At 44.7% G+C, this 26,763-nt stretch overlaps 1 protein-coding gene across 2 annotated transcripts in view; it reads right to left on the reverse strand.

The window, feature by feature from the left end:
• Positions 1-26,763, reverse strand: part of SAV1 (salvador family WW domain containing protein 1) — a 78,604-nt gene that overhangs the window by 31,186 nt on the left and 20,655 nt on the right. The gene's annotated exons all lie outside the window — the stretch shown is intronic.

Raw genomic sequence — 26,763 nt, forward strand, 5'->3', positions numbered from 1 at the left:
CACGAAGTCCTCCTGAAGTAACTGAAGGCTAAACTTGAACCTAAAATTCAACCAGAATATAAACAGTACAGATATCTGGGAGGGGCTATGGATTGATCAGCTATGATTAATGGAAAGAAAATTATCAGGTATGATTATACATAATTTTACCTTCCATATCATCAAGCTGATCAATCCATAGACTGGTGGGATGTACCGAAGCAGTACTCACCCAGGGCGGGACATAGAAATCCCTGACCTCAACACTGAAGCTCCAAACCGGGCCTCCGCCCGTGCAGCCACAGTCAAACGGTAATGCTTGGAGAATGTATGAGCCGAAGCCCACGTTGCCGCCTTGCATATCTCTTCCAAGGAGACGGATCCGGCCTCTGCCATCGAGGCCGCCTGAGCTCTCGTGGAGTGAGCCTTCAGCTGGATAGGCGGCACCTTCCCCGCGGCCACATAAGCCGCTGCAATGGCTTCCTGGACCCATCTTGCCACTGTAGGCTTAGCAGCCTGCAGACCCTTACGAGGACCTGCAAACAGGACAAACAGATGATCCGATTTCCGGAAATCATTGGTCACTTCCAAGTATCTGATGATGACTCGTCTCACATCCAGATATTCAAGAGCGGAGTACTCCTCTGGGTAGTCCTCCCTACGAAAGGAAGGGAGACAGAGCTGCTGATTCACATGGAAGCGAGAACCAATCTTGGGCAGGAAGGAAGGCACTGTGCGAATAGTCACTCCTGCCTCAGTGAACTGCAGAAAAGGCTCTCGACATGAGAGCGCCTGGAGCTCGGAAACTCTTCTGTCTGAAGTGATAGCCACCAAAAAGACTGCTTTCAACGTCAGGTCTTTCAGAGATGCCCTCGACAAGGGTTCCAAAGGCGGCTTCTGCAATGCTCTTAGCACCAGGTTGAGATTCCACGCAGGCACCACTGAGTGCAGAGGAGGGCGCAGGTGATTAACTCCCTTGAGAAAGCGCACCACATCTGGCTGCGAAGCCAGGGAAGCACCCTTCAGGCGGCCCCTGAAGCAAGCCAGAGCCGCTACCTGGACTTTAAGGGAACTGAGCGACAGGCCTTTCTCCAGACCTTCTTGCAGGAACGCCAACACTGAAGAAATTGGAGCAGTGAAGGGAGAAAGTGAGCCTGCTTCACACCATGCTGCAAAGATACGCCAAACCCTGGCGTAAGCAGTAGAAGTAGAGCGCTTCCTCGCTCTCAGCATAGTGGCGATGACCTTGTCTGAGAAGCCCTTCTTCCTCAGACGCTGCCGCTCAAGAGCCAGGCCGTAAGACCAAAGGGAGAGGGATCCTCCATCACCACGGGACCCTGATGTAACAGGCCCTGCTCCACTGACAGCCGCAGAGGATCGTCGACTGAGAGCCTGAACAAGTCCGCATACCAGGGACGTCTGGGCCAATCCGGACCCACCAGGATTACCCTGCCGGGATGCTTTGCCACCCGGTCTAGCACCCTGCCCAACATGGGCCAGGGCGGGAACACATAGAGGAGCTCTTGTGTCGGCCACTGTTGGAGAAGAGCATCTACTCCCAGGGATCGAGGGTCCCGTCCTCTGCTGAAAAAGCGCGGCACTTGGCCATTGGCCGATGACGCCATCAGATCTAGGCTCGGCTGGCCCCAGCGCTTCGTGATGTCCAAGAACGCCTGAGCAGATAGTTGCCACTCTCCGGGCTCCAAGGTATGGCGACTGAGAAGTCCGCCTTGACATTCATGACTCCGGCAATGTGGGCCGCTGAAAGCTGCTCCAGGTTCGCTTCCGCCCACTGGCAAAGACTCATAGCCTCCTTGGCTAGAGGGGCGCTCTGGTACCTCCCTGGCGGTTGATATAGGCCACAGCCATGGCATTGTCCGACAGGACCCGTACAGGCTTCAACACCAGTACCGGGATGAACTCCAATAACACCAACCGAATGGCTCTGAGTTCCAGGAGGTTGATAGACCACTTGCCTCTGCAGGAGACTAGAGCCCCTGCGCTGTCCTTCCCAAGCAGTGGGCTCCCCAGCCCATCAAAGAGGCGTCTGTCGTGACGACAATCCACTCCGGGGTCACCAGAGGCAATCCTGCAGACAACTTGTCTGTCTGCGTCCACCAGCTCAGCGCCTTGCGCACTGCTGGGTCCACGGGAAGGCGCACAGCATAATCCTCCGACATCGGAGTCCAGCGCAGCAGCAGAGATAGCTGTAGTGGTCTCATATGAGCCCTGGCCCAGGGCACTACTTCCATCGTGGCCGTCATAGAGCCCAACAGCTGCACGTAGTCCCAAGCCCGAATAGGAGAGGCTACTAGGAACTAGTCCACTTGAGCCTGAAGCTTGACAATCCGATTGTCTGGCAGGAACACTCTGCCCACTTGGGTGTCGAATCGAACTCCCAGATACACCAGGGACTGAGTCGGGCGCAGCTGGCTCTTCTTCCAGTTGATGATCCATCCCAGGGAGCTCAAAAGAGCAACTACCCGGTCCATAGCTTTGCCGCACTCTGCATAAGAGGGGGCTCGGATCAACCAGTCGTCCAGATAAGGATGGACTTGTACTCCTTCCTTTAGCAGGAAGGCCGCTATGACCCCCATTACTTTGGAAAAGGTCCGCGGAGCAGTAGCCAACCCGAAAGGGAGGGCTCTGAACTGGAAGTGTCGTCTCAGGACTGTAAAACGCAGAAAGCGTTGGAGAGGAGGCCAGATGGGAATATGCAGGTACGCTTCCTTGATGTCCAAGGAAGCCAAGAACTCTCCTGCCTTCACTGCCGCTATAACAGAGCGGAGAGTCTCCATGCGAAAGTGCCTCACTTTCCAGGCCCGATTGACCCCTTTGAGGTCGAGGATAGGCCGGACAGAACCTCCTTTCTTTGGAACCACAAAGGAAATGGAGTAACGTCCCTTGCCAATCTGATTTTTTGGCACCGGAACGACCGCACCCAGGCGGATCAGGTTGTCCAAGGTCTGCTGCACTACCACAGCTTGACCGGAGACTTGCAGGGAGAGAGTACAAACCCGTCTCTTAAGGGTTGGCAGAACTCTAGCTTGTAGCCGTCTCTGATGACTTCCAGCACCCACGCATCTGAAGTTATAGTGGTCCACTCGCCCAGAAACGAGGACAGCCGTCCTCCAATCTGCACTGGGGCGTGGACCAAGGCCCCGTCATTGGGTACGAGACCCTGGGGGAGGACCGGAGGGAGCACCTCCGGGACGGCGGTCTCTGCGAAAGGAATGCTGCTTGGGGGAGAAATTCCTCTTGAAGGAAGAGGAGGCAGAGGAACCCGACTTGCCCGGGCGGTATGGAGGTATCGGGACGAGTACTAACCCGAGCCCTGACCTCTGGTAATTTCTTGCCCTTAGACGTGCCGAGATCGGTCACGATTTTGTCCAGCTCGACCCCAAAGAGCAGCTTGCCTTTAAAAGGCAATCTAGCCAGGCGGGATTTAGAGGCGTGGTCAGCAGACCAATGTTTCAGCCAAAGCCACCGCCGCGCAGAGACTGTCTGAGCCATGCCTTTAGCTGAGGCTCTCCAGACATCATACAGCAAGTCTGCCAAATAGACTAAGCCCGATTCCAGGGCCGGCCAATCAGCCCTCAAGGAATGATCTGAGGGGGAAGCCCGCTGCACCAAAGTCCGGCACGCCCTGGCCACATAGGAGCCGCAAACTGAGGCCTGCAAACTTAAAGCAGCTGCCTCCAAGGACGACCTTAAGGCCGCCTCCAATCTTCTGTCTTGGGCGTCCTTTAGGGCCGTGCCACCTTCCACCGGCAACGCCGTTTTCTTAGTCACCGCAGTGATTAAAGAATCCACGGTAGGCCACAGATAGGCCTCACGTTCACTCACAGCCAAAGGATAGAGGCGGGACATAGCCCTAGCCACTTTAAGGCTCGTTTCCGGGACATCCCATTGAGCCGCAATTAAGGTGTGCATGGCATCATGCACGTGGAAGGTTCTAGGCGGGCGCTTCGTCCCCAGCATAATGGCAGAGCCAACAGGGGCTGAGGGAGAGACGTCCTCCGGAGAGGAAATCTTCAAAGTGTCCATGGCCTGTAACAACAGGTTGGGCAAATCCTCTGGGCTAAAAAGCCGCGCTGCAGAGGGGTCATCCGCTCCATCCGAGCGGGGATCTATCTCCTCCAAGGAATCCGCAAAGGATCGTTGGGAGACCTCAGACACGCTGCCCTCATCTACATCGGAGGAGACAAAAGTCCTCCAAGGCCTGGAAATCAACCCGAGGGCGTTTACCTCTGGGAACCTCAACCTCTTTATCAGAAGAGGGAGCAGGGGCAGCGTTTTGCATGAGGAAAGCCTGATGCAGCAGCAAAACAAACTCGGGGGAGAAACCCCCCAGACTGTGCACTTCCGCAGCCTGGGCAACAGCCCTAGACGCACTCTCAACCGGCGCTCGCAATAGCGGGGGAGAGACATGCTGCGCATCCAAAATGGCGTCCGGCGCGAAACTCCGTGAAGGAGCCGCGCGGGAAGAACGGCGCTTAACTTTAGCCGCTTTTGTGCCGTCACCCAAATTAAGGGCGTTCATGGCATTAATGTCTCCAACCTCAAGGGCGGCCCCGAAGAAGCCGTCCGAGCCGCGTGGCCGGCCAAGATGGCGGAGGCGAGGAGCGGGGGATGGGCGTTTATGGCGGGAAAAAACCGCCACGCCGGAGGAACGACCGGGACATTCATCGGTCACTAAACTATCACCCATCAAGGGCGAATCCGGTTGTAAAACCCCCGCATCCCCTCTAGAAGCGCTCCAGCGATCCGGGGAGCGACCCTTTGCGCCCTCGCCCTCCGACGCCATTGCCACGAGGAGAAGAATCGGGGAACCCCCTGCCCGCTATAAAAAGGTAAAATTACCTGCTTGCCGCTCCGAGCTGTAACGAACTGGTGTCCCAGTGAGTAGCTGCAATGAACGTTTAAAGAAACGTCGAATTAAACGCCTTTAAAGACGTTTAAAAATTTTTTTTTTTTTTTTTTTAAACGGAGCCAGCGGGAGGGGGGAGAAAAGGAGGGACCTGGCACCACCAGGTTTGCACTTGCTCAAAAGAGCCCTCAACCCCAGGCCTCAACAAAACCTAAGGATTAGGCTTGGAGGCCTAGCCAGAGCTGCTGCTGTGTGTGACCACCACCTGCTGAGATAGAGAACATACTGGGGAGTTTCCGGCAGCACATGACCACATATAGGGAGGCAAAAGTTTGCTTTCTATCTCCACCTGCTGGTAGATGGACACAACCCACCAGTCTATGGATTGATCAGCTTGATGATATGGAATGCCTTATCATTTGAGAAAATTGAGTTTAGATTTGACTGGTTTAATTCATAGCATCTTCAAAAACATCATATGGATATGAATGTTGGCTAGTGAAGTAGCAAGACAGGAAGAGATCTGATGCGTCTGAATTATGGTGCTGCCACAGAAAGTACAGTTACTTACCTGTAACAGAGGTTCTCTGTGGCTAGTAGGATAAATCAGCCACAAAATCCCTCCTACCTCCCCTTACAGCTTAAATAGAACCATTGAATGGAGTAATGGACAGGAGCTATGTGTGGGTGGGAAGAAAACACTGCAGCATGCCCAGAGAGCTTTCTAAGCTGTTGAGGAGTCTGGTAGAGTGGACATCAGGGATGATTACACCCATATGTTGCCAATTATATCCTGCTTATCCAAGTAAAATACCACATATACTATGGACTGCCTAAAAAACAAATCAATTAGTATTGGAGATCATACCTAAGCTTTCCCTGAAGCTCAAGTGACAAAATGATGAGTTATGCTTTGGACATACATATGAAGAGAAAAATTATAAAAGAAAGACATCATGCTTGGCAATCAATAAAAAAAAAAAAAAGACTTGCAATACAATGGATTGATAAAACAACAGTAGCTATGAATGCCATCGATCAATGATTAGCCATTTGACTGAACACAATTCAGGTCAACTACGAGTTATTACAGACCATTTGTTAATTCGTAACTTTTCAAAACTTGGCTGTTTTCAAAACTTTTTGTCTTAGGTTATCCGTTTGGATTTATTGTAATTGTAATTCTTGGATTTATTGTATTCAATCTTTGATATCGCACAGAACTTTAAAAGTTAGCTGTGGGAACAAAAGCAAAGTGTAACATAACATAAGTATCCACAGTCTCGCCATGAATTGACCGACTCAACGGCACTTAACATGTCAAAAATTAACAGCTTCTAAAGAAAAATTAGTTCTGTTTTCTTATGATAAGGCATAACATTTCTAGATGCAGCATTTTAAAATGTCTTACCTTTCAAGAAAGTTTAGCATGCTTAATTTATCCATTACATATATATTTCAAGTTTCTCCATGATTACGTTATTACATATACTACATACTTTTCCATAGACACTAAAGGGGTAATTGTTATAAAGCATTTTCTCATGTGAAGCATGTTTTACATGCAGAAAACGGCTCTTATGCTTATTAAAAAGTGGGCATGCCGAGTGCCTACTGTTACATTAGGTATTCTCGGGGCACAGTTTAGGCACAGTTACAATACACACTGTATTTATTAAGTATGTACATAAATACACAGAGTACACACACACATACAAAAGTGGAGCTTCTTCAAAGAAGGTGTAAATTTGTACACTACTGGGAATAGTTCTAGGTGCCTATTTATAATGCAAGTATCTATGTTGTCTTTACAAAATATAAAGTGCAAAACTTAACCCCTCTAACAAACTCAAAAATATTTATATACTAGTAAAAAAGGCCCGTTTCTTAACGCAATGAAACGGGCACTAGCAATGTAATGAGTTCCTGCCATTAATGTTTCCACGGTTGTATTCATGTGTAAGATTTCTTTATATACAATATTTTTTGTGTAAACTGTGTTACAATGTGGTAAAAGTTTTCCTTGTTCAGGCCCTTCAATCAGTTTAACAGTCACATCAGAAGAGCTCCTTACTCGTGAGAATGCAATATACAGTTGCCCATGTGAGAGACTGAGAGTGACAGTGTGTTTTACAGACAGTGTAAGAGAGAGATACACAGAGTGATTGAGTGTGTGTGTGTGTGTGATGTGTGTGAGTGACAAAGTGATTAAATGTTTGTCTTCCCTTCCGTTCTGTGCACTTGCCTCCGCTGATGTTCGTACCTCCCTGTATATGATTGTTTGTTAGAGATTCAATCCACTCCACTTCCCTCCTCCAAGTTCCGTTCTGTCTGATTGGTTCTTCATTGACAGTAAGAGCCAATGAAACACTGAACTACAGACTTACGAACCCTACACTGCCACAGTGCCACGGAGTCAGCTTCAGAATGTTGGAGGTGCTTTTTATTATATAGGATTATAAGGTGAAAAGGACAATCTTATAAAGATAAGATATAGAGCCCCTTTTACTAAACTAAACTAGCGATTCCTGTGCCATTCCAAACAATGTGCAAAAAACATTTTGTAGCCAAAAGTTTTTACTCAGCTTGATAATAAGCTCACTCCACCAACTTCAGAGATTCAAACTAGTCCACCATGGTTCTTTTAAAATGAACTGCTTCAGGGACCTTGGTACCATGTTCAAACTGCCTTTAAAAAAATAGGCATAAAGTATGAAATGATGTCTGTTTACAATATTTGTTGGTGATAATAAATATAAAAATAGGTATAAAGTAGGTGCCTTTTTGTAATTTTGACATTACTCCCCCACAGTCAGTAAAAACCATTAATATCTGGTCTATGTATCAGCTGAAAATCAGATAAAGCAACAAAATATTGGGTGTGACAGGGGCGGCCCGATCATTAGGCCACCTGAGGCGGGGGCCTCAGGCGGCACTCTTCAGGGAGTGGCATCTCCCCCTTCCTTCCTCCAATCCATTCGTGGCGTTTATCTGTTTCGTCACGTTCCAAACCTGGCAGCGATTTCCATAAGCTGCCCTGCCCCCAGCACCCGCCTCTTCTCTTTACTGTGGCCGCCTCTCTGATTTAACTTCCTGTTTTGACAGAGGCTCAGGCAGTCGCAGTAAAGGGAAGAGCTCAAGGAAAGCGCACGTGGCTCGTATCCAGCAGGCAGAGTATTGCACCAAAAGTTTCGTCAATATAAGTAGGTGGTATACCAAGGTTTGAAGATCTTGACATTCCAGGATTTCTCGCCATGTATATTGGTGCTGCGCAAGCACCTATTACTATATTGCTCGCAGTTGTTTGATAAAGAGATCAAGTTTTTTTCGCAATAACCTGCACATATGCGCATCATGCACAACAGTAAAACAGTGTTCATGGACACACCGGAGGAGTTGAAGGCCGTTTTGGAGTTGGCAGTTTGATATGGGGAAGGGCTGTTTTGCCTACTCAGCTATATCTGGGTCTACCACAGATTTTTTTTTGTTTTTAAACCTGATGGATGTTAAATTTCCTGCCACTGTGATCAGGAAGCTATGCTTCTTTTTCTTTTTGGGATTTGAGCAACTGATTACATCTGTCTGAGTACTGGAGGGACTATGTTCTTGTTTCTTTTGCATCCAGTAGTATCATGTTCAAGATACTCGACTTCGGTTGGATAGCCTGAAAATACTGTGTACCTTTGGGTTTTTCTTATTGCAATATCCCCTTTTTCGCTTGATGATGGGACTCGCTGGTGGCTACTCATGGCCGATAGCCTGGTGCTTACTACCTGTGGATCTTAGATAGTTCTGGGGGATCTTGCTAGTTTTTTGTATTCCTACTTGTATTGGGACTGTATAATTGTGCCTGGATGTTTTACACTGGGTTAATGATTTTTTTTTTTTTTTTTTGGGGGGGGGGGGGGGGGGTGCTTGTAATATGGGAAAGTTGTAGCACTGGGTGTTCTTGGGATGGGATGTGGGGTAATTCAAGGGGTTGCTTTTGGTATGTGTGGGCTTAGAAAGTGGGGGGTGGTTTGCTGGTGTATGGAATGCGTATGTGGCTTGGAATATTTGGATGTATGTTTGGGGTGGGGGGAAGTTGGGGTAGGGGGAGAGGCAGAAGGTTGGGGGATGGGTTAAATGTGTGTCTCCTGGATACCTGGGGTTCCAATTTGTGCTTATTTGGTTGCCTTGTCCTTGCAGGGAGTGGAGAGGAGAGTGGGTGGCGCGGCTGGGACGCTGCCCCCTATGTTCTTTTTTCTGGCTGCTTGGTCTTTATGTTTGACCTGATATATACTGTATGGGTAGCCTGAGATATGCTTCTTTGAATGTGGATGGCATACACTCCCTTGTCAAGCGCACTAAAGTTTTGTCATACTGCTCAAAGATGAAGGTAGATGTTAAGTTCTTCCAAGAGACTCACCTATCAAATGTGGAACATTTAAAACTGTTGCGTAATTGGGTGGATGAGTTAATTTATTCTTCCTTTAATGGAAGACAGAGAGGAGTGGCTATTTTAATGCTGAATTGCATAGGTTGGTACAAGATCCAGATGGCTGTTATGTGTTGTGGGTGGGAGAACTAGCAGTGGTCAGGGTAGCCTTGTGCTCAGTTTATGCCCACGTCTATTCACACTCTTTCTTTTCTCGCTTGCTTGCGCAGCTTGCGTCAATTAGTGGATATCAGCTTATTTGTGGGGGGGGGGGGGAGGCACTTCAACATTACAGTGGATCCCCTAATAGGCTGCCACCTGGCGAAACCACGAGCTTCTGCATGGGAGGATAGGGGTGTATATCTCCTCATGAATGAGTTGGGTCTGCAAGATATCTGGCGTGTCCTCCACCCAGAAAACCATGATTATACTTTTTTTTTCTCATATGCATGGGGTGCATGCGCAACTTGATTATTTGCTCTTTGCCCTTTCCTTCCTTTCTAAGGTGATGGCTGCCAGTCAACATTATGGTGTATGAATCCTATCTTATATCTGGACCCTCAATTTACTGCCTTCTTGCACCAGGCTTGACAATGATTCTGGGTTGGTTGATCCTATCACTTATTTTTTTTGGTTTTTTTTTTTTTGTTACATTTGTACCCTGCGCTTTCCCACTCATGGCAGGCTCAATGCGGCTTATTGGGAGGCGGATAAGGAAGTGGTAAGAAGGAAAATCCTGGCATACATGGCGTGAGGCTGTAGGAAGTGGGAAAGCCATTCGTTGGCACTGAATACTCAGTTACAGAGGGTGCGGGGTGCACATATTCTTACCAGGGATGAGGCAGTGTGGCGGGAATATAATACTATTAGCAAACAAATCAATGACCTTTTGAACACTAGGGCTCCTCAAAATTCAAGTTTTCCCCGATCTCTCTCGAGAGACACAAAGAAAAAGAAAAGACTTTTTATTATTAAAAGCAAGGGTCTTACAATTAGGTGGGACCTTTATACTTAAATTTCCTTGTAAATGTTGTATTTCTTTTGAATCCACTAATTATATTTTCTTTGAACCAGGAAAACTTGCAGAATTTATAGCTGGTAAAGAGTAATGTGCTGTTTGTCTGGATTGTATGCTATATTGTATGCTTGATTTCTTGCCCTTCCTGTTGTAAAAAGTTTTTCTTTTTGAATTCGAGTAGACTGAGGTGGGAAGCCGCCTCAGTTATCTTGTTTTAATTTGAGTTCCTAGTTCTTGGATCACTAATGTGGACATTTTATCTGACTGTTTATTTCAATATTGTATATTTCTTTAAATTCCAATTTATGTATATGACATAAATGAAATGTTAAACTGAATAAATAAATAAATAAATAAATAAATAAATAAATAAAAGATATTCATATGTATAAGTATAATCTCTACCTCTGGGGTAGTAAGGCTGGGAAATTGCTCTCCACACTGGTGAAGCATTGGGGGGGGGGGGGGGGGGGGGGGCAAAGAAGTTATTACTAAGATACGTACACAGTAGTAACTGCTGTGAAGGATGTGCAGGAGGCTTTTGTGAATTTCTACAAAGCTCTTTATGATAAAGGGAGCAGTGATGGGGCCAGAGAGATTCCTTTTTCCAGGACCTTAATTTGTCCCAACAGACACAGGCCCAGAGAGATGCCTTAAATGTTCCTATTACAGCTTTAGAGATCTGTCAACTATTAGGTGCCTTAAATTGGTGAAGGCTCCAGGTCCTGATGGCTTGGGACCAGATTATGCTTCCCTTTCAAGATTTATGCCATTACCTTTGTGCCACTAGAGAAGTGGGGGGCAGATTGGCCTATGCTTATGTTGTGGTGCTCCCTAAGCCGGAAAGGAATGTAGAGCTGCTTAGCTCGTACAGCCCTATCTCACTCCTAAATCAGGATAACATCATGGCACAGAGATTGGGGAAAGTGTTGCCCGAGTTGGTACATGCAGACCAGGCCAGTTTTGTGCTGGGCACATATGCTTCCACAAATATCCTGTGTGCTTTAACAGCTTTGCAAACTTGGGGGGGTGCCAGGAGATGCCATCATAACAAGTTTCGACGTGGAGAAGGCATTTGATAAGATCTTGTGGGACTATTTGTTCTGGGTCCCTCCTTAATTTGGTATTATGGGGGAGTTCTTCAGGTAGTGCGGTCCTTATACATCCACCCAATGGCACAAATTACGATTAATGGTGCTTTAACTTCGGAATTTGTCTTGGAGTGAGGTATACAACAGAGCTGCCCTTTATCTCCTATGTTATTTGTGCTATTGCTGGAACCCCTAGCCATTAAAAGGGGTGAACAAACATGTGGATAAAGGTGAGCTGGTTGATATTGTGTATCTGGATTTTCAGAAGGCGTTTGACAAAGTACCTCATGAAAGACTCCAGAGGAAATTGGAGAGTCATGGGATAGGAGGTAGTGTTCTATTGTGGATTAAAAACTGGTTAAAAGATAGAAAACAGAGAGTAGGGTTAAATGGTCAGTATTCTCAATGGAGAAGGGTAGTTAGTGGGGTTCCCCAGGGGTCTGTGCTCGGACCGCTGCTTTTAAAAATATTTATAAATGACCTAGAGATGGGAGTAACTAGTGAGGTAATTAAATTTGTTGATGACACAAAGTTATTCAAAGTCGTTAAATCGCGGGAGGATTGTGAAAAATTACAAGAGGACCTTACGAGACTGGGAGACTGGGCATCTAAATGGCAGATGACGTTTAATGTGAGCAAGTGCAAAGTGATGCATGTGGGAATGAGGAACCTGAATTATAGCTACGCCATGCAGGGTTCCACGTTAGGAGTCACGGACCAAGAAAGGGATCTAGGTGTCGTCATTGATGATACGTTGAAACCTTCTGCTCAGTGTGCTGCTGCGGCTAAGAAAGCATATAGAATGTTAGGTATTATTAGAAAAGGAATGGAAAACAAAAATGGAGTTTGTTATAATGCCTTTGTATCGCTCCATGGTGCGACCGCACCTCAAATATTGTGTTCAATTCTGGTCGCTGCATCTCAAAAAAGATATAGTGGAATTAGAAAAGGTGCAGAGAAGGGCGACGAAAATGATAAAGGGGATGGGACGACTTCCCTATGAGGAAAGGCTAAAGTGGCTAGGGCTCTTCATCTTGGAGAAAAGGTGGCTGAGGGGAGATATGATAGAGGTCTATAAAATAATGAGTGGAGTTGAACGGGTAGATGTGAAGCGTCTGTTTACGCTTTCCAAAAATACCAGGACTAGGGGGCATGCGATGAAGCTATCATATAGTAAATTTAAAACGAATCGGAGAAAACTTTTCTTCACTCAACGTGTAATTAAACTCTGGAATTAGTTGCCAGAGAATGTGATAAAGGCAGTTAGCTTAGAGTTTAAAAAAGGTTTGGACGGCTTTCTAATTGACCATTATTAAATGGACTTGGGGAAAATCCACTATTTCTGGGATAAGCAGTATAAAATGTTTTGTACTTTTTTGGGATCTTGCCAGGTATTTGTGACCTGGATTGGCCACTGTTGGAAACAGGATGCTGGGCTTGATGGACCTTTGGTCTTTCCCAGTATTACTTATGTACTTATATGTACTTATGTAAAATTAGGCATTCCTCTGAGATCAGGGGCCTTCTGGGTGTGTCTCAAGAATATAAGATCAACTTGTTTGCTCATGATATGCTCATCTACCTAGATCAGGCCACGGATACGGTCCCTAACTGGCGTCTCTTATTTTGCAGTTCGGAGCTTTTTCTGGGCTGAAAATTAACTTTGAAAAATCTGAGGCTTTGCCTGTCTCTTTCCCGTGTGGGTGTCAGCAGCTACCTACCTTGCATGGTCCTTGGGTACACTGAAGTATTTGGGGGTGTATCTTTACAGAGATTTGGCTGTAGTGTACTGCAGAAATATTTGGGATAAATTGGATGCCATTAAGACTCTCTGCCATTGATGGTAAGACTTGCCAATCTCTCTATTGGGCAGAGTGGCACTGGTTAAAATGGTCATGCTCCCTAAAGTACCCTTTGCAGACGTTGCTCCTCTGGATTGCTAGACAGAACAAAGCTTTGAATAAAGGGACTGTGGGATTATTACTCTGGGCTGGATGCAAGGCACGGATTGGCTACACTAAATTGATTCATTCCCGGTCCAGGGTGGGCTTAACCTGCCAGATTTGCATCTTTACAATGCTGTAGCGCTACTCAGGTGGATCCATGAGCTTCATACTGGAGTTTATAAATATCCACCACGTTATGTGTGGGAGGGACTGCTCTCGTCTACTCAGTCTTAACCTCTTACAGTTGCACACGGGGGTGGGGGGCTACATCCTCAATTCCACCCACTCTGTATGGCGTGGATGTGGTGGAGACTCCACCTCAGGGAGGCATCTGGACCCTCCCCTTTTCTGGTGCAGTTGATAAGCCTCGCTTCCCAATGGGGCAGGGTGTGACCCATTTTAGGACCTGGGCAGAGAGGGGCTGTCACTATGTTGGTCATTTTACAAATCCAGAGGGGGCTGTCTTTCCTTCATTTTCGCAAGTGCAGGTGCAATGGAAGCTTTCTTATTCAGATTTCTTGGCTTTCCTTCAACTGTGGCATTACTGTGTGTCCCTTGTTTCTTCTGGTGTCCAAAGACCTTCTTTTACCATGCTGGATAACTTTTCTGTCAGTTGCCTGCACAAACAAACTGGCAGCATGGTACGCCATAGGCAGGGAGCACCACTCCTCTCCTTCCTTTACTCATCTGGCCTTGTAGTGGGCTGGGTAACTGAGAGAGGACTTGTCTGAGGCAGAACTGGCTGCTTGTTTTATGTCAGCTTTCAAGGCCACTCCCAGTGCTAGTCTGCATGAGATGCAATTTAAGCTATTGCACGGACCTTATATCACTAGATCTAGGGGGAAGTGGATGGGTCTTTGGGAGGTTGATATTTGTGCGAGATGCCACTGTGCAGTGGGCACTCTTAGCCATCAATTTCTTGAATGTGTGAGGCTGTGGAACTTTTGGACTGGTGTGCTTGCATCTTTGGAACGAGTGATTAATTTATCCATTGACTGGTCTTACCGAGTGTTACTTTTAGGGGATGAATCTGCTTTAAGTGGACAGGTGGTACCTGATTTTCAGAATCTTTTTTTCTGCGTGGCATTAATGGGTTGCTGAGAGCCCGCCGCCCCTGCAGCACTGGAATGCAAAGGTGCTTCAGATGGCTCACTGGGAACAAGAATGGCTTAAGTCTGCCCATAAGCTGATGTGGCAGGCGTATCGTTCCCTTTGGCAACTTTATGCTGTACTATTTCCGAGACCTGTGGGTGATCCAGGAGCGGGGGAGGGGAATAGGGGAAGTCTGTCTGTTGGGTAATTAAAATTGGGCAGGATGTTCCGATGATACTTAGCTGGGGGTACTATTCTTGTTGTTCCTGTTGTTTATTTGCTGTGAATTGTGGTTTAAGACCATGCCCTTTTATTTTACTGCTTCAATTTGAATTTCCTGTATTTCAGTAAAGATATTCTTAAAAAAAGAAAGAAAGAAAGATAGAGCAGTATATAAACTGTGATATAAATAAATAAATCAACTATTGGGCATGTATTTACAAAGCTGCAATGGATATCAGAATTCCAGCACAACAGAGAGAGTTATTTAAAAGGTTAATTTTAAAAGAGGCTAATATCCAGAATAAGGAATCTCCCAAATTATATATTTCATAAGGCTTTCATTGTAGCTTAGACCCAGAACAAGGTAATTATCAAAGAAGTAGAGGATTCATATTTTAACCCTACACAGAAATATTTCACCTTCATTCCACTTTTCTATTTTATAAGCCCTATATCCCTCACATCCTCTTCTTCATTCCATGTCCTGGGAACTCCAAACACCACCGCCTTGCTAGAACGGGTGGAAGTACATTTCTTCCAATACTCCCTCACCTATAATGCTTCAGCAATCAGGTACAGATTCAGAAGCAGCAGCTGGCTGGCTGTCTTCTTTCCCTTCCTCCCTCCTTCCCACCGACTCCAGATTAAGTATATATAGCCTGAAACAGGAGACTTGGAACAGGGTCTTCCGCACCGTAGCATGGTGTGCTCTGCCCTCAGCCAGAGTAAGATATTTGTAACCTTTTGAAAAACTTTTAACTTCAGTTAACGAGTAGACATGCACCCATGTTAAAATTCTATTACTGTTAATAATTAACAACAGAAATATGCATACAAGCTAGAAACCAGTGAGGCATGAAATGCAAATTTTGATAAAGTTACTAGAAAACCAATACTCTAGTGGCAAGCACATGCTTTGAATGGAATTAGTTTGACATACCACTTGCTTGACTATACTTTTTCAGGAGTAACCTACTATCCCACTTCTCCAGGGTTTTACTCCTTGATATGACAAGAGTTTGTACTATTGCCAGAGAGAGCGTCTAGTCTTCAATGGAGATCACTGGTTACAATACAACTGTGGCAGTGAAATGGGTAGGACTGTCCCATACTGACCATACGGTGGTGGCTGGGGAAGGAACTGTGGTCATTAATACAGGAAATTCTTGGCAAATAGCTCTCAGCCTCAGACCATATGGTCAGACTAGCAACAGTTGGAAGAAGAATCTATTAAAATAAGAGAAAAATTCCTAAATAGTTGTGAACAGCCAGCCATGCATCAATTAGGTCAGCGGGGAGGGAAGAGAGAGGAGAGAACGTAAGAATAGATCCCATCTAGCCCAGTATCCAGTTTTCAACATTGGCCAATCCAGGTCACAAGTACCTAGCAGAAACTCAAATAGTAGCAACATTCCATGCTACCAATCCCACGGCATGAAGGATTCTCCACATATATCTCAATAGCAGACTATGGATTTTTCCTCCAGGAACTTATCCAAACCTTTTTTTTAACCCAAAGGATATGCTAGCCACTTTTACCACATCTCCTGACAATGAGTTCCAGAGCTTAACTATTCATTGAGTGAAAAAATATTTCCTCCTATTTGTTTTAAAAGTATTTCCACGTAACTTCATTGAGTGTGGATTTTGTAGACTTCAATCATATCTCCCTTCAGCTGTCTTTTCCAAGCTAAAGTGCCCTAACTTCTTTAGCCATTCTTCATTTGAGGAGTTCCACCCCCTTTATCATTTTGGTCACTCTTTGAACCTTTTCTAATTCCGCTATATCTTTATTGCGATTTGGAGACCATAACTGAATGCAATACTCAAAGTGACGTTGCACCATGGAGCGATACAGAGGCATCATAGTATTCTTGGTCTTATTTACCACCCCTTAACTCCTAGCAACCTGTTTGCTTTTTTGGCTGGTGCTGCACACTGGGCAGATTTCAGCGTAGTGGCTACAATGACACCTAGGTTTTTTTCTTGGGTGCTGACTCCCAAGGTGGAACCTAGCATCAGGGAACTATGATTTGGCTTAATTCTTCCTAATGTGTATCACTTTGCATTTTTCCACATTAAATTTCATCTGCCATTTGGATGCCCAGTCTTCCAATTTCCTAAGGTCTTCCTGCAATTTTTCACAGTCCGAATGTGTTTTAACAACTTTGAATAGTTTTGCATCATCTGCAAATTTAATCATCTCACTTGTTCTGATTTCCAGATCATTTAAGGAAAAATTATCATTATCCACGATAAGTGAAAATTCACAAAGACAACAAATAGTTTATAATACATCCGTCAGCTATCAAAAAGAATAAACTAAGAGCATTAGACAAATCTGTAATCCAGCCCACCTCCCCGATCCCTGTTCCTCCCCATACCCTCCTCCCTCCCCCGCACACTGCATGGTTCAAAGCGTTATACTGAAACTTTAGTGCAGAATGCAACTACGAGCCATTGGCTGCAAGGTGTCCCAGAACCTTTCCCCATATACGTTGAAACCTCTCTCCTGAAGCAGAGAGATCCTGCACATCCAATCTTTCCAAAGCCAAGAGTGAAACCATCTGTACTCTCCAAAGGGCATAGGTGGGCGCTGTGGGCTCTCTTCACTGCAACAGGATAGATTTCTTACCAATTAAAATCGCTCTCTGAAGAAAGCCGGATAATCCTGCGGGCACCGGCTTTGGGATATTGTGAACATCAAAGAGAGACAAAGATATCAGGAATACCTGCTGGGATCATTGAACTGATATATGTTGCGAAAGTTGTGTCCAAAAAGCCTGAACTCACTGACATAGCCAGAACATGTGGTTGAGAGTGGCCAGCGAATCTTGGCACTTGGGGCAGGCCGGCAATAGACTGTACGCTGCCCTAAATACTCTATTAGGGGCAATGTACAAATGAAATGCAAATTTATATTGTAGTTCCCACAGCTGAACAGTACCAAAATGCCTTTGAGTGCCCAGGACCAAGGCCTTAATCTGTGCTCCCATAATGTGGTCTCCCAACTCCAACAACCACTGTTGAGCTAATTTACTGAAATCAAGTTCCTTAGTCATGTCCTGTAGGAATCTGTGATGATATTTCAGAGGAACTTTGTTCTTAGAGCCAAGGGTAAGATCCGTATTAATAGTATCTTAGACATTTTCATACCAATTAACCCATCCTAGACTGCGTACATAATGAACCAATTGCAGATAAGCAAAACAGTCAGTCCTCAGCAGAGAGTAGGTGGCCTGGAGCTCCGCAAAAGGCTTTAACTGTCCTTCATCTGTTAAGAGCTGGTATAAATAAAAAAAGGTACAAGGATCTCCAGTGACAGAACACCTCCAAGTCTGAGCCTGGAGGAAAGCTCAGGTTGCGGTGAATGGAGAGAAAAGGAGTCACTGCTGGTGTGAAATGATGCCTCTTACATATTCAGCGCCATGTAGCATGGGTGGTTTCCAGAAAGAAATTTCCCTGAAGTGAGGAAGGAGACACCCCTGGGTAGTATGATGTTGCCAGCTGAAATGCTCCAAGGATGAAAAGGACGTTTCCAAGGAGATCGCCAAGAAGTCCTTGGAGTCTCTGTACCAGTCATTAAGATGACACATAGAGTATGCCACAGTTAACTAGCATATATTTAACAATCCAAGGCCCTCCAGTTCTTTAAGGCTTCTGCAGGACTGCTATAGACAACCTGGCACAACGACCCCACCATTGAAAGAACTGAAGCTATGTAAAGAGCACTTGTCCTGCATATTTAAAAATAGGGGCAGCATCTGGAAAAGATATAGCTAGTGGGGAGCCAGCATCATGCTAAAAAGCGCAATTCTTCCCATGAGGGAGATAGGATAGCTGTGCCAGGCACCCAGCATTGGCTTCATTCATTCCAGCATTAGGGATGTATTACATTCATATAATTTTGATAAATCTGATGAAATGTATATGCCTAAATACTTAAACTGTGCCTCAGCCCATGTCAAAGGAAACTCCCCCACCCAGTCACAGCGAATCTTGGGATCCAGAGGCATCACTATTGACTTGTCCAAGTTCAGCCAGTAACCTGCCAGCCGGCCATACCATGACACTAAATGAAGCATCGCTGGCACCGACCGCTGAGGGTCCCAATGGACCAGCAACATGTCATCCACATAGTATAGGACCTTAATGGGGGTGTCCTGGACCTGGACCCCAGAAACTGCTGAAGAAGCATAGATCGTGCAAACCAGAGGCTCCAATAAGAGAATAAGGGACACCCCTGTTGAGTACCCCTAGCTATAGAAAAAGATGGAGTCTGCACCCTATTTATTAGAAGGGCGGCCTGGGGAGCAGAATAAAGTGCCTCCACCGCTCGGCAAAACCAACCCTCCATGCCCATATGCAATTTTCAAAAAGAAAGGGGCAGTGAACCTGGTTGAAAGTTCGCTCTGCATCCAAACTCGTCAGCAGCAATGGTTCACCCTTCCATCCAGCAGACCACATAGTCAGCAATAATTTACGGACATTTGTAACAGACTCGATTTTTAACAAAATCAACCTTGTTTTTCTCCAATCAAAGTTGGCAAATATGTCGCCAGTCTGTCCGCCAAGATCCGAGACAAAATTTTAATATCAACATTAATGAGAGATATCAGCCGATAAGACCCAGGCAGCAAAGGAGAACGGCCAAGCTTAGGCAGCAAAGTTATTAGAGCCATATTCTCAAGCTGGGTAAATTCCTGATTCTCCACCACCTGGTCAAAATAATCCATAAGGGGACCTATAAATTGCTCTTGGAGCAGTTTGTAAAATTCCCCAGTGAACCCCTCTGGGCCTGGGGCAGAGTTAAGCCTTAAAGCCCGTATAGCTAACTGTACTTCTCGAGTGGTGATGGGGTGATTTAACACTTCCACTGCTTCTACAGTGAGACTGGGCATCCCCGAGGCCTGTAAGTAGGATCCTATGTTAGGTTATTCTCTAGAAACAGCATCATCTGTAGCATAAAGCCAACAGAGTACTGATAGAACTGAAAAATGAGCTTGCGGAGCTATTGTTAGTAATATGTAATTTATCCTTAAAATCGAGCGTGGTACTGGAAGATTGGAGGGTGGCCAATGTAACGCCAATTTTTTAAAAAGGTTCCAGAGGAGATCCGGGAAATTATAGACTGTTGTGTCTGATGTCGGTGCCGGGCAAAATGGTAGAGACTATTATTAAGAACAAAATTACAGAGCATATTCAAAAGCATGGATTAATGAGGCAAAGTCAACATGGATTTAGTGAAGGGAAATCTTGCCTCACCAAATCTACTACATTTCTCTGAAGGGGTGAACAAACATGTGGATAAAGGTGAGCTGGTTGATATTGTGTATCTGGATTTTCAGAAGGCGTTTGACAAAGTACCTCATGAAAGACTCCAGAGGAAATTGGAGAGTCATGGGATAGGAGGTAGTGTTCTACTGTGGATTAAAAACTGGTTAAAAGATAAAAAACAGAGAGTAGGGTTAAATGGTCAGTGTTCTCAATGGAGAAGGGTAGTTAGTGGGGTTCCCCAGGGGTCTGTGCTGGGACCACTGCTTTTTAACATATTTATAAATGACCGAGCAATGGGAGTAACTAGTGAGGTAAATCGCAGGAGGATTGTGAAAAATTACAAGACGACCTTACGAGACTGGGAGACTGGGTGTCTAAATGGCAGATGACGTTTAATGTGAGCAAGTGCAAAGTGATGCATGTGGGAATGAGGAACCTGAATTATAGCTATGTCATGCAAGGTTCCATGTTAGGAGTCACGGACCAAGAAAGGGATCTAGGTGTCGTCGTTGATGATACGTTGAAACCTTCTGCTCAGTATGCTGCTGTGGCTAAGAAAGCAAATAGAATGTTAGGTATTATTAGGAATGAAATGGAAAACAAAAATGAGGATGTTATAATGCCTTTGTATCGCTCCATGGTGTGACCGCACCTCGAATATTGTGTTCAATTCTGGTCACCGCATCTCAAAAAAGATATAGTGGAATTAGAAAAGGTGCAGAGAAGGGCGACGAAAATGATAAAGGGGATGGGACGACTTCCCTATGAGGAAAAGCTAAAGCGGCTAGGGCTCTTCAGCTTGGAGAAAAGGCGGCTGAGGGGAGATATGATAGAGGTCTATAAAATAATGAGTGAAGTTGAACGGGTAGATGTGAAGCATCTGTTTACGCTTTCCAAAAATTCTAGGACTAGGGGGCATGCGATGAAGCTACAATGTAGTAAATTTAAAACGAATCGGAGAAAATGTTTCTTCACTCAACGTGTAACTAAACTCTGGAATTCGTTGCCAGAGAATCTGGTAAAGGCGGTTAGCTTAGTGGAGTTTAAAAAAGGTTTGGACGGCTTCCTAAAGGAAAAGTCCATAGACCATTATTAAATGGACTTGGGAAAATCCACTATTTCTGGGATAAGCAGTATAAAATGTTTTGTACTTTTTTGGGATCTTGTCAGGTATTTGTGACCTGGATTGGCCACTGTTGGAAACAGGATGCTGGCCTCGATGGACCTTTGGTCTTTCCCATTATGGTAATATTTACGGTATGTACTTACATATGAAAATGCTTGTGGAAAAGCTCAGCTATGTCTTCCAGCTTGGGGGGGTGATATTCCCTGCATACCTGGCTTAAAAGCTGAGCGATCTAATCTGGGGTTGTAATACAAGTAAATTTTAAAGATTGTTTTTCAACTCTATCTTGACCGACCAGTGCACTTGGGGTCTATATTGTTGATCAGAAGTAATTCTGTTTAAAAATGATTGTTTAACTTTGATTGTGTGAAAATAAGTTGGAATGCAGAAGATAAGACACAGCTCTAATTAATTTGGTATGTGAAGGGGAGGATGGTGCTTGTTTTCGGAAGTTCAGCTTGGCTACCTGGACTTGGAAAACATGTGACCACGTTCCCAAAGTATGGCTTGTTTACCTAAACAGAGAAGCATTCTGTAATTTTCCTTAGCTCTGAACATGAGCTCTAAGCCTAATAAAAAGGGGGGCTTGTTACAGCAGAGTGGGAACTCATCTGTGAGTAACGTACGTACTGCGCACAGGACTTGTTCCTGGTCTAAAACGTTCCTGGCTTTCGCTGTAAAAGGCCCCCCCCCCCAGCTGATAAGAGCCTGGATGATGTAAGGACCAGTGATGTTGTATGTATAGTGTATTATTGCTTCCTTTCCTGGTCTAAGAACTCTTAGCATTGCTTAGATGTAGAGACCAGTGATGTAATGATTGTTTATATAGCTAATCATTGTATATACCTTAATCATTGTACAAATTAGCACCTCTAATAAAGGTTTCATTTATCTAATACGAATCCAAAAGAATCCACGGTAATTATTGAGTAGTCTGTGTCAGTGAGACAGGCTGTAAATCCATAGCAGTACAGGGGTCCAGGACCAGGTTCAAGTCCCTGGCCAACACGATCGGTTGGTCATGTTGGAGACACAGCTGAGCTAAGTGAGAGTAAAACCTTTTGTCATAGGTGACGAGCCATAAACCACCACCAAAACAAATATCCTGCCTTGCAAACTAAGGCGTAATCCCCCCCCCAAAAAAACAACCCTCCAAATCTTTAAACAGCAGTTCTGTTTTACAAGGCAGAGACTTATAAATGTTAAATATCACCACTTCCCCATGCCCCGTCTCTGAGGAGCACTGCATTTTTCTGACCCAATACCTATGTAGTTTGCAGTGCTCCGCAGCACATAGACGCGTCTCCTGCAAACATGAAATGTCTGCTTGGATTTTAGCTATTTCACTGGGGACGTTATGCCACATACATTCCAGGATACCATACAGATTTTGGAATGCTTAGTATTATCCATAGTCTTACAACAGAAAAGAACATACTCTAGCACACAGAGAAAAGGTGTCCCCAGGTTGCTCAGCCTCCACCCCAGAGCCATGAGCCCACCATGCCGCCCACCATGACTGATAACCTGCAATTTTTTCTGTCCAATTGTATGATGAATAAAAAATAACAGACAGAAGTTCCATGCAGTGCGACCCCCACCCTAAGCCTAAGAACCTCAATCCTCCCCTACTGCCCAACTTCCCTCACCCACCCCAGAACATATAGTGCTCTGTGATCAAGGAAACCACTGATAGGAGGTGCCCCGCTGATATCACTATATTATGATGAGTAAGAGACCAGAAAGATAAACAATTTCCCAGCTGCTCTGCCGCTACGATGCATAAGCCATGAGAAAGGGGAAGCAGAATCCATTATGCTAACATTATTACAAGCTGTCATTGTTGGAAAGCTCAAACCTGTTCAAAGTCAGGATGCAGAACTAGGCATCGTGTTAATAAAGTCTTGTGTATCTGAAAGGGCTTCAAAACCTTTCCAGCCCCCCTCAGTAAACACCTTAAGCACTGTTGGATAGAGAAATATAAAGTGCTGCTTTCTCACATACAATCTGGTGCATAGTGGAGAGAAACGTTGTCTGTGTTCTAGGAGACCAGGGGAGTAATCTTGAAAAAGTAGTAATTGATCACCTTCATATTGAAGAGCTCCTTTGTTGTGTCTGTACTGATTTAGTAATTCCAATTTATGTGCATAATTAAGGATTTTTGCGATCACCACTCTGGGCCGTGTGGAGTCTTCATGCCTGCAGACCAGTCTGTGAGCACGCTCCAATACCAAACAATCCTTAAGATGAAGCAAGGATAGTTGTTCCACTAGCCACTGTGTCAGACAAGTGGGCAAGAGGAGATCCGGAATTGACACTGGCAGCCCTACCAACAGTTAGAGAACCGTTCCAGAAGAAATAATATACTACAACAAGTAGTAAAGTTTAAGGGACTGCTCGATAACTTGCTGTTGTAGTTGTTCCACCTGCGCCAGCATGGCTGCTGCACCATCCTCAACCCCCAATACTCACTGCTCCACCTCTGCAGTTCACTTAGATCCAACAGCCGGTTATCTAAACTCTGCAGCTGTTTTGAAAGTTTGGATAGTTGTGGCTCCATGGTCCAGGAAATTGCCACTATAAGTTGTTCTAATTGTACCTCCCGTTTGCAGGATCTGGATTCTCTGCCATTTTGTTTTCGCTGAAGTGGGTCTTCTCTTTTTCTTTTTTTATTCGTCTTGGATGCCATAGAGAAACCAGGTTTGGCGATATATCTGTCCATCCACCAATCCCACCACTGTACAGACTGCCCCACGACTGGGACTCAAAATGCTAAAAAAAAAGAAATTGGTAAAAACTAGCGGGGAACCTCCGTAGCGAGACAGATGCACAACTGCCCCGCTCAAAGCATCACAAGGTCTCCTCCAGATCATTTATAAATGTTAAACAGCATTGGTCAGAGTACATATCCCTGTGGCACTCCACTAGTTACCCTCCTCCACTGAGAAAAGTGGCCATTTAACCATACACTCTTTTTGTCTGTCCAATAACCAGTTCCTAATCCACAACAGAACATCGCCTCCTATCCTATGACTAATTTTCTGAGGAGTCTCTCATGAGGAACTTTGTCAAAAGCTTTCTAAAAATCTGGCTCACCTTTATTAACATGTTTATTTGCGCCTTCAAAGGAATGAAGCAAATCAGTGAGGAAAGACTTTCCTTGGCTGAATCCATGCTGACTCTGCCCATTAAACCATGTTTGTCTATGTGTTCAGTAATTTTATTCTTTAGTCAGGCTTACTTGTCTGAAATTTCCTGGATAACCCCTGTAACCCTTTTGCTCCTTCATGACCTAACGGTCCCACGGATTCCCTCACAGGCTTTCTGTTTCTGATGTACCTGAAAAATTGCTACTCGTCATATTCTCTTTTAGGTTTCTTTATAAATGTTTTGAATCTAACTTGGCAATGCTTCTTTGCTTCTTATTTTCTTCATCCGGCTCCTTTTTCCATTCTTTGAAGGATGTTCCTTTGGTTCTGAGTCATTCCGTGTCAAGTGGACCAGGGGTCCCCACCTCACCATCTCAGATTTTGATGAAATTTGGTACATAGTTTCTTTATGATAAAAAAAAACTAAGCTGTGTAAAATTTTAGTTCAAAATACTAAAAATTGGAGGTATAATAATGGGTTATTTCAGTTACCCCAACATTGACTGGATAATTGTAACACCAGGGAGTGCTATGGAAGTAAAATTCCTAGATGTAATAAATGACTGCTTCTTGGAGAAAGTGGTCCAGGAACCGACAAGAGAGGGAGCTATTTTAGATCTAGTCCTTAGTGGAATGCAGGACTTAGTACAAGAGGTAATGGCATTGGGTTCGCTGGGAAACAGTGATCATAACATGATCAAATTTGAGCTAATATGAGGAGCGAAGTCACAAAGGAAATCTACTGTAGCAGCATTTAATTTTTGAAAGGGGAACTATGATAAAATGAGGGAAGTGGTTCAAAAGAAGTTAAAAGATCAGCCACAAGGGTTAGGACTTTACATCAGGCATGAACATTGTTTAAAAATACCATTTTGGAAGCCCAGACCAAATGTATTCCACGTATTTACAAAGGTGGAAAGAGAGCAAACGACAGCCAGCATGGTTAAAAGGTGAAGTGAAAGAGGTAGTCCAATTTTAAAGGTCGCCTTCACCTCACCATCTCAGATTTTGATGAAATTTGGTACATAGTTTCTTTATGATAAAAAACTAAGCTGTGCAAAATTTTAGTTCAAAAGACTAAAAATTGGAGGTTCTAGGGGACCTCAAGTAAAGGGTTGCAAAATGTCGCCTGAGCAAAAATGACATTTTGGGCCAACTTCCAGAAGCTGTAAAACTGGAAGTTTTAGTAGTACAAGGGGGATATTTGGAGAACCTGCGCTACTTTTAGGGCTTAATGAACTGACAAAACCCCATGTTCCTAGTCCGCTTACTTTTTGAATGGTTTAGGCTCAAACTTTGCCAAAAAAACGGCAAAAATCAATTTACAGCGATGTTGAGGCTGCTGTAGTTTCTAAACTAGTTGGCCTTTCAGGTTGATTTTTGGTAGGTGTACTAAATGCACGGCTGTAATGAGGCATTCCAATTTGCAGCACTTTCCTTCAAGTGGTTGAAAAATTATAAGCATTCAAAGTTGGTATAAAAAGCATTTTGGGCTATCTTTGATGCCCTTGATCTCCAGTGGGACAGCGTCAATATTCTTTCTTTTAGCACCATTAGAAAGAGCAGATTTCTTTCTATCAGAATATGTAGTTTTCAATTTGGAGTCTCTCCATATAAGGATTGCAAAAAAAGTGTTTTTTGGCCAGTATTGTTGAATGATAGATGAAATGGATATAGGGCCGATCGATGTTTCTAATTGCTGTATAAGTCACTCAGTTGCTTTAAGCATGCGTTGGTCCATGGTGGCTACGCCACTACCAATTCAATAGGAAGTGGCAACCTCATCGCCAAGAGGTCACGCCCGATAGCCAAGCAAGTCCAGCCACTTGGCACAGGTTCCCAAGCCTGAAGGTGGGCATCTTACTTGAGGTTCCCAAGCCTCATTTGGTTGTCTTTGCCTAGTTTCTCAAGCCTAATGGGGGTGTCTTAATGGTTCCCAAGTAAAACCTCAGTGCTGAAGTGACAAGAATTTTTCACTGATAAGTTTCACTGCTGTTTCTGGAAATGTATACTGTCATCCAAGTGCTGTAGTTGCTGGTAATGGAAGAACTGCTAGAATATGCTGTTCAGAAATCCAACAAGAATCTCTTCTGCTAGGCCAATGAAATGATTGTGCAGGCCCGCATGGATGCATAAAGTTGACCATGGCATCATGTTCTTCAAATGATGTGTCATAGACATTGCCAATCCACCATTTTTTGTCATAAACACAGGCAACATACTGCCCAGGCTGAAGTTGAGACACATTTATGCCAGGTACACTCACTGGGTCATCTGACTGACAAAGTTTGACAACAAATGAGGAGGAATCATTTGACACGCTAATGACTGAAATTTGGTTCAAGTCAATGGGAATAAACTGGTGATTTTCACGAGTTCCAGCAACTGTGGAATCTTTACTGAATCTTTCCTCTTGTGCAGATCTTGAAGATTCAATTTCATCCTTGGAAACAAAAATGAACTTGATTTTATTTATTTTTTGATCACAAAATTCAAACAAGCCTTGTGCTGTGAGAATTTGGCTATTTTTAGGTCGTTGCAAACTAGCCTGAGCAGCTAGTCGCTTTGTTGTACCA

The sequence above is a fragment of the Microcaecilia unicolor genome, chromosome 9, assembly GCF_901765095.1.
Source record: "Microcaecilia unicolor chromosome 9, aMicUni1.1, whole genome shotgun sequence".
NCBI classification, from domain to species: Eukaryota; Metazoa; Chordata; class Amphibia; order Gymnophiona; family Siphonopidae; genus Microcaecilia; species Microcaecilia unicolor.